Source organism: Thamnophis elegans, chromosome Z (assembly GCF_009769535.1).
Source record: "Thamnophis elegans isolate rThaEle1 chromosome Z, rThaEle1.pri, whole genome shotgun sequence".
Classification (NCBI taxonomy): domain Eukaryota; kingdom Metazoa; phylum Chordata; class Lepidosauria; order Squamata; family Colubridae; genus Thamnophis; species Thamnophis elegans.
The window spans coordinates 129,690,938-129,702,553 of record NC_045558.1 but is presented as its reverse complement, the minus strand read 5'-3'; positions in this window follow the sequence as shown (position 1 = coordinate 129,702,553).

Genomic DNA, 11,616 nt, shown 5'->3' with positions numbered 1-11,616 from the left:
CAGACAGACAGACATATAAATGTGTTTCCCTGAAAATAAGACCGTGTCTTATTTTCTTTTGGGTCCCAAAATAAGCACATTTTTCCATGAATGGGATTCCCACTTCTTCTGCTTGCTTGTGGGAAGGCAGGGGACTGTGCAGCATGCCAGTGCCACTGCTGTGAGGTGGAAGGTGGAGTGTTGAGATCCATTACCACTTCTGTGTATAGGACGGCTAAGGCTGTCTGGAAAACACAGGCCCAGAGATGGATGCTAACAAAAACATTCTTGTTAGTAATACGTAAGTCTTCCTATTAATTAGCGTGCCTTTCTGTACCAGCATCTATCTAGCAGTTAGCATTTCAAAGGCAGGAATGCGAGCTGCTCACTTTCCTCCACTCCCCCCTCCCTATTCCTTATCTCTCTTCTCCTGCCCAGGGAAGAAGCAGCCCCCCTTTTCACTCATCTCTTCTTTTGCCCAGAGACAAAGCTTTTTGCCATGCAGCATTATTATCATTGGAGTATTTAGTCATGTGCCTGTTGATGTAATTGTGTATACACCTTTTCTTTGTTTGGGACTAATAAAAAAGCCTCCCGGGCATTGCTCGGGGCCAAAGCTTATCACAAGAAGGATTTGTCCGGTGTTTTTTCTTCTCATTCGGCTACAAGCATGAGCGGCCCATCAGAAGCGTGAAAAAGCAGCAACTGGTGACCCCGACGTGATCTTGCTGATCAAGCACGTCGCTGCATCCGTCCCAATTTGGAGTCCTCTTGCTCACTGGCGAAGGAACGCCTCTTGCATACCAGGACCGGCCATCGCAGACGGAGCATCCTCCCAGACTCGTGAGTAATGGGGGCAGGATTCTCTAAGCCTCAGGTTGCACACCTTTTCGAACTTAGAGAATTGTCCAAATCCTCAATATTAATCTTAAAAAACAATGGGAACTCTCTCCCCATCCCTTCAAAAAAAGACCTTACTGACCTTCTCAAATACATCTATAAACATTGTCCCTCATACCCTGAAAAAGGCTCAATTCGAACAGCCATTTGGGAAAAATTAGGGAAGTATTTTCACCAGCCTCCAAGGGCACCAGTGAAAATACTCTCCACTTGGCAGATCGTCATGGAATGCTTAAAAGTTCATGAAAAGTCCATGATGGGGGGACCGGACGCCCCCCCGCCATATTTGGAAACCTCTTCACTAAATTCACACTCTGAATCCAAGGCCTCTTCCTCCCTTATGTGCAAATCTCCATCCCCCTCTGCCCCTGAGGCTCCTCAGCATTCAGGAATGCCACTGGCTTCTTCTGTGACACCCTTTTGTGAGGGTGGCATAGCTGCAGCTGTAAAGGAAGGTTTTCAAAAAGGGGAAGTCCCTTTAGAGGACGTTTCTGCTTGTTTTCCAATTGAAATGATCCCGGACCCAAACAATCCAGGCCAAATTATTCCAAATTATGTCCCCATCCCTTACAAGGTTCTCAGAGACCTTAAGTCTGCTGTCTCCTCGTATGGGATCACCTCTCCTTATGCACAAGGGATGTTTGAAACCACAGCTAATACTTACACTATGACTTTAGTAGACTGGAAACTGTTGTGTGGTATGTTGATGACCCCTTCCCAATTTTCTATTTGGTCATCTCAATATGACTCAATATGCTTGTGAAATTCAAAAAGCCATTCACAGGGGTTTACCTGCTCTTGTGACCGATGCAGCTCTGGCAGCCCTGAAAAAGGTGGATGATGTCACCTCCACCCCCCTTAAATCTTTTTCAAAAATTATACAGGGCTCAAATCAGGCATACTCTGACTTTATCGATGACCTGCAAAAGGCATTGGCACGTCAAATTGAAAATGTTGATGCTCGAAATGAATTGCTTATGAAATTGGCTTATGAACATGCTAATCCGGATTGTCAAAAAGTTTTGCACCCTCTCGTGAGTAAACCTGATGCCACCATTGCTGACTACCTGCAGGCTTGTCGGGTGGTTGGCACTAACGCCTATAACATGGAAACTTTGGCCATGGCCATCCAGGGAATTTCCCGCAATAATCCTAAATCAGGCAATTGTTTTAATTGTGGGAAGCCTGGCCATTTTCGCTCTCAGTGCCGTGCACCAGGGGGTGGGGCTGCTGCTGCAAGCTCTCGCCCACCGAAGCCAAAAACAGTCTGTCCTCGTTGCAAAAGGGGATTTCACTGGGCAAATCAATGTCGCACAAACCCCATGCCCAAACCTGACCCCCCGTCGGGAAACTAATCCTGGGGCATTCGGCCAGCCCCACACAAAAGGCTGAGGCTGCTATACATGTCTCCTATCTCCCTTCTTATTTCAATCTCTTGGCAAGTGAACCTATAGATGCTCCAATGCCTGGTTCTTCCTATTTCCTTCCAGTGATCCTGGCTACTTCTATTCCATTACCCCCTACAATGCCTCTTTTGGTCTTTCCTCATCGTGATTTCATGTCTCAGGGAGTCCTTGCCACTCCCTTTCTTACTGACTCTTCTGATTTCTCTTCTGTTGCTTTGATTTTTATTCCTAATGTCCCAATGCATGTTCCCGAGGGATCCCTGGTAGCCACAGCCATTCCGGTACCCCTCGAGACAGACCCAAATGATTACAGCCATGAAGCCATGGCTATAGAAAAAACCATGAAACATGCCCGTCCCTCAGCTAAATTTCAAATTAAGGGCCACTCCTTTCTTGGTATTTTAGATACCGGAGCGGACGTTTCGGTCATTCGTGAGGAGGAGTGGCCACCTGATTGGCCTACTGAAGCGTCTCCCGCAGTCCGCGGCGTAGGCGGCATCCAAACGGCAAAAATCAGTAAGCATTGGCTACCAGTTATTTCTACTGATTCTCTTGCTGTAGCTCACACCAAACCTGTCATTTTGCCCCTCCATATTAATTTGTGGGGCCGTGATCTTATGCACCAATTCAATGCCAAACTAATCTTGCAGTAACTGCTTTCTATTTTGCTTGTCATGTCTTCTTCTGCCTTGCTTTCTGATCCTTTGCGATTAACTTTAAAAACTGAAACCCCTGTCTGGGTTGATCAGTGGCCATTAACTCAGGAAAAGCTCAAGGCTTTAACAGAACTAGTGAAGGAACAATTACAAAAAGGACATATTGAACCCCCCCTTAGCCCCTATAACACTCCTGTGTTTGTCATAAAAAAGAAATCTGGTAAATGGCGTTTTTTGCATGATTTGTGGGCTGTTAATAAAATTCTCCAGCCCATGGGAGCATTGCAATGCGGTCTTCCCAATCCAAATTTGATTCCCCAAGGGTGGGATCTCATGATCATTGATTTAAAAGATGCCTTTTTTTCTATACCACTCCATGAAAAAGATCGCAAACTGTTTGCTTTTACTGTCCCAGAATTTAACAACTCCAAACCTGCTTCTCGCTTTCAATGGACAGTCCTGCCTCAGGGAATGCTCAACAGCCCCACCATGTGTCAATATTTTGTAGATAAAACTTTGCAGCCGTATCGGACGGCACATCCTCACTTTTTAATTTACCACTATATGGATGACATCTTGGTAGCAGCATGTGGGCCCCCAGGCACGGTTTTAGCAACATTACCTTTTTTGACTAATCTTCTCCATAAAAATGGCCTGCACATAGCTCCAGAAAAGGTTCAAACAGCACAACCTTTTTCGTATCTGGGTCATAAGCTTTTGGCCTCTCATGCTGCACCTGCAATGCCAAAATTGGACTTGCCACACACTCCCACATTAGTACAGTTACAGCAATATTTGGGCTCCATTAATTGGGCACGCCCATATATGGGGCTCACAACCCCTCAATTGGCTCCATTGTTTTCTGCATTAACAATGGGCAAAAACCCTGCAGATGTTATTAAATTAGATGAAACACATCAGCAAGTTTTAAAAGAGGTAAATTAGGCCCTTTCACAAATTTGGGTGGATCGTTTTCAGGACAACACTCCCTTAGCTTTCATTATATGTAACACTCTTGGGCTCCCAACAGGAGCCGTGGTACAAAAAACTTCAAAATTATTAATTATTGAATGGGTACATTTGTCTCACACCCCAAAATCCACAATTTCTCAGAAACCTGCACTTTTTGCAGCTCTAATTACAAAAGCCCGTGTCAGAACAAAGTTTTTGGCAGGAATTGAAACTTCCATGATTTTTGTCCCTTGTTCTTTATCAACTTGGGAAACCTTATTTGCTAATTCGGAAAACCTTCAATTTGCACTCGCTGACTGGCCAGGTGAGATTTCTTGCCATGCACCCCCCGACCCAAGATTGGCTCTTTTGAAAACTGTTCCCTTGCAATGGCACACTCCATATTCCCCCCTCCCGCTTCCTCAGGCCATGACTATTTTTGCTGATGGAAGCAAAACCTATGGTGCTTGTGCCTGGCAGGAGAATGGTCAGTGGTGCACAAAAATCACCCCCCCGCAGACTTCTGCTCAGCGTGAGACGGCTGTCACAAGACGGCTCCCAGCTGATGCCATGTCTCTCACCACACCCTTTGTAGCTAGTGGACCCAACGTTACATGTGCACGCATTCAAAATTGTACTGCTTCTCTCACACAATCCTGTATGCCCACGGGAATCTTTCCTGCCAACTGTTCCACCTACGAGAACATTTCCTACAATTGGGCTCACGTTCTGCTTCCTGCTGGTTGGTTTTTCACATGTGGTCAAAAAAAATTTAATTACATACCTGCTAATCTATCAGATACACGTTGCTGTCTGAGTCGCCTTACTGCGGTTCTACCAACCAAACAGGACCTCACTCCACGACCACAGAGGTCGGTAGTCCTTGATGAAACATGTGACAGCTCAATTAATCTTTTTAACGAGGCTGAATATCTTTCCCTTGCTATCTCTATAGTTGGTGTTCCGGCATTAGCAATGCATAACCATAGGACAGCCCATCGCATTGCCTGTTCCCTTGCAAAAACTATAAACATCACATCTGCAGCCATAGCTGCCTTGAATATGGAACAGGCAGAGATCAGACATGCTGTCTTAGACAATCGTGCTGCCATTGATTTTCTGTTACTGGTACATCATCTAGGCTGTGAATCTGTCAAAAACATGTGTTGTTTTAACCTGTCAGACACCTCTCAATTGGTTAAGCATCAAATCAGTTCCTTAAAGGAGTTGGCTTCCCAGATTCGAGAAGACGTCCTGCCAGCCTGGTGGGATGGTCTGTGGTCCTGGCTACCAGATGGCTCCTGGTTAAGAAGCATTTTTTCCTCCATTGTATGTATTATAGTAGTGCTTGTGTCACTTTGCTGCTGCATTCAATGCCTACCCTCCCTCTTTCAGCTATTCAAAGGCCTTTTTTCCTCAGCTAGGAAGAACGTGCTTATCCACGAAACTAAGTCCCTTCTGGACGCTGAGAACGACCATGAGTTGGACAACAATTTGTTTGTAAAGGTGTTTGCTATAACCAGTGATGATGAAGAATCTGCATTTTGATATGTTTGCTTTCCTCCTTCTCATTTTAAAACAAAAATGAGGAGATGTTGAGATCCATTACCACTTCTGTGTATAGGATGGCTAAGGCTGTCTGGAAAACACAGGCCCAGAGATGGATGCTAACAAAAACATTCTTGTTAGCAATACGTAAGTCTTCCTATTAATTAGCGCGCCTTTCTGTACCAGCATCTATCTAGCAGTTAGCATTTCAAAGGCAGTAATGCGAGCTGCTCACTTTCCTCCACTCCCCCCTCCCTATTCCTTATCTCTCTTCTCCTGCCCAGGGAAGAAGCAGCCCCCCTTTTCACTCATCTCTTCTTTTGCCCAGAGACAAAGCTTTTTGCCATGCAGCATTATTATCATTGGAGTATTTAGTCATGTGCCTGTTGATGTAATTGTGTATACACCTTTTCTTTGTTTGGGACTAATAAAAAAGCCTCCCGGGCATTGCTCGGGGCCAAAGCTTATCACAAGAAGGATTTGTCCGGTGTTTTTTCTTCTCATTCGGCTACAAGCATGAGCGGCCCATCAGAAGCGTGAAAAAGCAGCAGTGGAGTTGCCCTAAATGCCCTGCACTGGCTTATCTAAGGGCTCCTGCAGCCAGGCCACCCATGCCCCAACACCTGCTTCACCTCACAACCTCGGAATCAGAACACCACTTAGCCTCCTGCTCAGTTGTGGCCACAAGTAAGCAGAAGTGGATTGGAGGCCACATGGGCTCCTGTTGCACATGGCATCTGGTGCTCTTGCCATGAGGCAGATGTCTGGGTCTTTATGGTCTAGCTGTGGGGGCCCTGAGATAAGCTAATGCAGGAAACATGGTGCAGCTCCACCACCATCCTGCCTTGCCTCATGGCTATGAGGAACCAGACTAAAAGACTGTGTGGGTTGGCAGCTGTATAAAGTCTTAAGTAGGGCTTATTTTATATTAAGCCTAAACATAGAAATGTTCTAAGTCTTATTTTTAGGATAGGTCTTATTTTTAGAGAAAAGGGTTAGATAGATAATAGACCTGTTCTTTTAAGTGAGTGTACGTCCCATCAGACCCATGAGAAAAGTTCACTTTGAAGTATATTTGGCAGGCTCAAGGAGATGAACCTACTCTGTAGAAGTCCCTGTCTTATGGAACATCCCAACATTATTTCCCTCTTTCAAACTATATTTCATCTCAATAAATTATGTTAAACTGCAACTTTTCATAGCAGAAACTCCTTTCAGCAGAAGATTGTGAATTTGACTGAAACCAATGAATTTCAATTCTTTTAAAATTGTGTTTTAAATCAATAAAGTTTGGAATCTGTTTAAAGATATGTATCTGCCGAAAATGGCACCATCTTTAGAAAAAAAAAGTCATAACAAATTTTTCTTTGGTGCATATGGCCCAACTCCCATTTTCTCAAATGATATATTTCATTTTGACATTTTGCACAGAAGCAAAAGAGAAAAATACTATTGCAAGTACGCCATTACCTTCTAAGTAATTATCAAATTTAGTGTTCTTTGCTCCCTATCTATTTCAAGGGAACCCTGATAAACATGAAAAAAACAACTATAAATCCATGTTTTAAAAAACTTCATTATATTAATAGAAGCTCAGAAGTAAAGGTTTACAAGTAGAGAGAACAAAAAAGAAACATGTTTAATCTGTGATACTTCATTTTACATAATATTCCTGAAAGGCTGATCAATTAGGACTCAGATCAGTATTTGAATAATAACATTCAAGGTATACTTTAATATCTACAATGGCCATATTTTATTCTGAGCTGCTTCTGTTCACAAAATTGATTTTATTCTTTTTTCCTAAGTGGATGTGCAGTTCTTCTGTTCACAACTGCAATCTCAGAGGTCCTCTTCCAATTTCTCACAAGTACTATCAGTCTGGAGAATTAATTGTTGCTGCTGTTATATATCAGGTCTTCTTTCTTTCAAATCAGATCATGTTTCAAAGTGTTCCTTCTCATGATGTGCTTGATCAATACCTGTAAGTATCCTCAGCCTCATTCTCAAACTCTGAACTATCACCACCTAAAAGTTGTCATTTTATTCTTCCTCTTAACCTTTCTGCTCAAATCAAAATGCTCACCGTATAGCTCATTGAAATTGTCCTTAGTCATGTATAAATTCTAGGATTAAAAGACACTTAGCCTCCACTAATGCACAGTCATAAATGAGGAAATAATGTACTATGACTTCCCATTTATCTATTTATTTGTTTTATTTTTGTCCCATCTTTATTATTTATACAAATCATTCAAGGGGGCAAAAATATACAACTCGCCTTTCTTCTCTTATCTTCCCAAGAACCACAATTCTGTGAGGTGAGTTGCGCTGAAAGAGAATGCAGGCTGAAATCACATCGAAGGTGGGATTCGAACTCTTAGTCTCTTACTTTTTACTGTAAACCAAACTGGCTCAAATTGACTGTCTTCTAGAAGAACATTAAGAAGAAAATAAATAAGCATACGAATGTTGTCTCAGTACAACGTTAGCTACCCATTCCCAATATTATTCCTTCCCAAACAATACAACCTAGGGCTATTTTTTGCTAAAGACCACATTACATATATCAAGAACAAAAAATAACCACAACGTTTTGGATGGGCATGAATGTATATAACAATTAAAATGTGATTCTGAAGCAGAAATGTATTGACATAGTTTATAACTCTCACTGAAGGTACCTCACTCATAATTACCAACACACGTTGGCTCTGGCATTTGCTGTTAATGAGATCAATCAACAGTCAGAAATATTACCCAATATGACTCTGGGGTTCCACATTGGTACTGACACTCTTGAGGATATTACAACTTATCTTTTAGCCATGGAATTTCTATCTACAAAAGATAAATTTATCCCCAACTACAAATGCAATGTTCAGAACAACACGGTAGCTGTCATTGGAGGACCTCGTACTAGGACCTGCTTCAACATGGCAAACAGTCTCTGCAACTTCAAATTTCCCCAGGTGAGATATAAATATAGTAAAAAATGCAAAGTTCACTTGCTCTTTGATGATTTTTGATATCACACGTTTGAGGCGTGTAGATGACAAATATATAAAAAGGAAATCACCAGAATTTCTGTCAGGCTCAATGAGGAACATGTTATTAGACAACATATATAAGTATAGCCATGATTTTGAATACATGAAATGGATACGAATAAAAAGAGACATTAGAACAGGGATGGTAGGCATGTTGGTGTGCTTATGCACTTCCCTTACAGACCTCTTAGGATTTGGGTGAGGTTGACAGTCTAAGGTTAAAGTTCTGGGGGTTTGGGGAAGAGATGACAGTCAGGTAGTACATTCCAGGCATTGACCACTGTGTTGCTGAAGTCACATTTTCTGCAATCGACATTGGAGCAGTTTATCTTAAGTTTGCCACTAGACTTGAAATTTCGGGTTTAGACAACTTAGAATTATGTGGCCTTCAGTCTGACCTAAATGTAGTATGTAAAATTATCTGCTACAATGTTCTACCTGTCAATGACTTCAAACACAACTAACTTATGCCACTAATGAGTGGAGGACTCTTTTCAAGAAATATCTCTCGACTCACTTGATTGCATCATTGTCCGATATACATATACAGTACGGGTTCCAAAAAGATAAGCTGTATTCGACAATTGCTCTGGCAAATGTTTTGCATGCTCTGGTACAATCTTACCAAAGAAGAAGTTACGCAAGACTGGGTTAACAACTTTTAATACTTTTTTAGCAATGTTGTTACAGAGGGCTCTGGTTCTTAGATCATTAGATATGAGTACTCCAAAATCCTTGACAGAGTGAGGGTTGTCTGAAACGTCATGTCCACCTAGTTTATATTTTGTGCTCTGATTTTTTTTTTTGCCAATATGTAACATAGAACATTTGTTTGTTGAGATTGGAAATTACTAATTGCTTGATCAATTTTTTGATCAATTGACAACCTCAAAATATCAAGTTTCAAAAATGTAATTTTCTGCATTGCATCAAATAAAAATGTGTGCAATTCATATTATTCTTTAGAAAAATTCCTTTGTTTTCTCTGGTTTTCTTACTCCCATTTAGATCACATATGGATCAGCTCCTTTCATGAATGATGAAATAGCAGCACTGTTTTCAAATGGATGTTCCCCGTTGAGGTGCACCAGTATAATGGAATACTACACTTACTGTTGCATTTTGGATGGACCTGGGTTGGGAAAGTTTGCTTTGTTGAGGAAGATAAAGAGAGGTTAATTGAGAATACCCTTTCCATGTTTATAGAGAGAGGGATCTGCTTTGACTTTATAGACAGTATCCCACATATTATTTTTTTTAGTATTTTATTAATATTTATAGGCCACCCTTTTCCCTGAGGGGACTCAGGGCGGCTTACATAAAATGGGGAAGGGAGGGTACAGACAATAGACACAATATAGAACATAAAAGTAAAATAGTAAACAACATTCATTCATCATTCGGGTGGGGACAGATTATTTTTATCCCCAGGCCTGACGGGCTAGCCAGGTCTTAAGGGCTGTGCGGAAGGTCTGGACGGTGGTGAGGGTACGAATCTCCACGGGGAGATCATTCCAAAGGGTCAGAGCTGCTACTGAAAAGGCTCTCCTCCGTGTGGTTGCCAGTCGACACTGACTGGCAGATGGTACTCGGATGAGGCCTAATCTATGCGATCTAATTGGTCGCAGGGAGGTAATTGGCAGGAGGCGGTCTCTCAAGTACGCAGATCCACTACCATGGAGGGATTTATGAGTGACAAGTAGCACCTTGAAGCGCACCCGGAGATCAACAGGTAGCCAGCGCAGCTCGCGGAGGATAGGTGTTATGTGGGCGAACCGAGGTGCACCCACAATCACTCGCGCGGCCGCGTTCTGGACTAGCTGAAGTCGCCGGATGTTCTTCAAGGGCAGCCCCATGTAGAGCACATTGCAGTTTTCCAGCCTAGAGGTCACAAGGGCCCGAGTGACTGTTGTGAGGGCCTCCCGATTCAGGTAGGGTCGCAACTGGCGTACCAGGCGAACCTGGGCAAATGCCCCCCTGGTCACAGCCGTCAGATGATGGTCGAAAGTCAGCTGTGGATCCAGGAGAACTCCCAAGTTGTGAACCCTCTCTGAGGGGTATAAAGTTTGACCCCCCAGCCTGAGTGATGGAACACTGATCGAATTAATGGGAGGGAAACACAACAGCCACTCGGTCTTCTCCGGGTTGAGTACAAGTTTGTTAGCCCTCATCCAGTCCATAACGGCTTCAAGACCCCGGCTCATCACGTCCACCGCTTCATTGAGTTGGCACGGGGCGGACAGATACAACTGAGTATCGTCCGCGTATTGATGGTATTTTATCCCGTGCCTCCGAATGATCTCACCCAGCGGTTTCATGTAGATGTTAAATAGTAGGGGGGATAAGACCGAACCCTGCGGCACCCCATATGATAGGGGCCTAGGGGTCGATCTCTGCCCCCCCACTAACACCGACTGCGACCTGTCCGAGAGGTAGGAGGAGAACCACTGCAAAACAGTGCCTCCCACCCCCACCTATCGCAGTCGTCGCAGAAGGATACCATGGTCGATGGTATCGAAAGCTGCCGAGAGGTCGAGGAGAACCAGAATAGAGGGATGGCCTCGGTCTCTGGCTCTCCAGAGATCATCGGTCAATGCGACCAAAGCGGTTTCTGTGCTGTAACCGGGTCTGAAGCCCGACTGGAAGGGGTCGAGATAGCTTGCTTCCTCCAAGGACCGTTGGAGCTGGAAGGCCACCACCTTCTCGACAACCTTCCCTACAAAAGGGAGGTTGGAGACAGGTCGATAGTTGTTAAGAACAGCTGGATCCAGAGATGGCTTCTTCAGGAGGGGTCTCACCACCGCCGCTTTATGTGCGGCGGGGAAGTGCCCCTCCCGAAGAGAGGCGGTAACAACCGCCTGGATCCAGCCTCGTGTCACCTCACTGCTGTTGGCAACCAGCCATGAGGGACATGGGTCCAGTACACAGGTGGAGGCACTCACAGCTCTCATGGTCTTCTCCACATCCCCAGGGGCAGCATCCTGAAACTCAATCCAGAGGTGGTGTACCAATTCATCCTCTTGTGCCTCGGCTGGAGCTGCAGGGATGGAGTCCAAATCCGACCGAAACCGAGCAATTTTGTCCGCTAAGAATTGGGCATAATCCTCAGCTCTACCCTGCAAGGGT